We start from the raw sequence: 1,370 nt of genomic DNA on the forward strand, positions 1-1,370 counted from the left end.
TATATATATATATATATATATATATATGTATGCTGCTTCCCTAGCTCTGCTAGGTTTCTGTCTCAATGGTGCTGTCCTGCTTCCCTTTAATCTTCCCTGACTATGATTGTGTTTCTCCCCAACCTTCTTCTACTTCCAGGAGGTGTTTCACTGGTTTGAAAGTCTTTTTTCTGCTGTTGTTCTCACTTGAGTTTTTCAGTTAGTGTTCCATTGGTTCTTCTCTCTGTTTGTCCAACCTGTGTTTCCTATGGTTGTTCTTAATGGCCTCTCCCACCCCCATTGATTTAGAAACTAACATCCAATGGTCTAAAGCCACTTGCTGATGTGGTGGGGAAAGGTTTTGAAACATTGCAAAATGTGGAAAATCTTGTCTTCCCCCAAGCCTATCATGATGCTAATCTTGGTAAAGGAGATTGCCCCTATGTGAAAGCTTTAAGCAGAAAAGGAGGCAAGGTGGCTGCTGTGTTCTCTGATCTCGAAATCAACACTTTGGCTGAGGCTCAAGAATTCACCTTGGTGGGCAAATTTCAATTCAACCATCCTAAAATGTAAGGAAGTATTTTGATGATTTAAAGCTGGTTGGTGCTTGGAAAGTTGAACTAATGGATGGAAGGCATATAATGATTCAGTTAGCTAAAGAAGAGGATTATGCAAGGCTTTTTGCTAAGCAAGTTCTCTTTTTGGATGGCATATCTATGAAACTGCTGAAATGGACTATTGATTTTGACCCTTCAAAGGAACCTCCTATAGTGCCTATATGGTTCAAGCTGCCTGGATTGAAGCTTCATTTTTTCAACCACCAAGTTCTTTTTATTATTGGCGCTACCCTTGGTCGACCCATGAAGCTGGATGCTCCCACCTTTAACCTGTCAAGACCTTCTGTGGCTAGAATCCTAGTGGAAAGGAATATCACCCAACCTGAAATTGATGAAATATGGTTGGGTACAACTAACAATGGCTATTGGCAGAAAGTAGTTATGGAGCAAAGACCATATTATTGCCATAATTGTAAGATGTTTGGACACACTGACAACAGATGCTTCAGATTACATCCCAAGAAAAAGAATACAGCCTCTGGAATGTCAACCTTCCCTAAACAACCACTTACCACACCACAACTGGATCCACCTTCTCCCACCATAATCTTAACCCAAAACCCAGAATCTGATTCTCTACCTACTTCTATTAACCCTATTTCTGACTGCCCACCCTTTATGGAAGTCCTTGCTGATGATCATTTAGATGGAACCTCTCTTTTGCCCTCCCCCTCCACTCTTGCCCCTTCCTAATCTAAAGAGGTGTTGAACCATTTTCCCCAATTACTGGGACTGTACTTTCCTGTTGAAGGCCCCTCTGATCCTACCACTAAC

Source organism: Phalaenopsis equestris, unplaced genomic scaffold (assembly GCF_001263595.1).
Source record: "Phalaenopsis equestris unplaced genomic scaffold, ASM126359v1 Scaffold001117, whole genome shotgun sequence".
Classification (NCBI taxonomy): domain Eukaryota; kingdom Viridiplantae; phylum Streptophyta; class Magnoliopsida; order Asparagales; family Orchidaceae; genus Phalaenopsis; species Phalaenopsis equestris.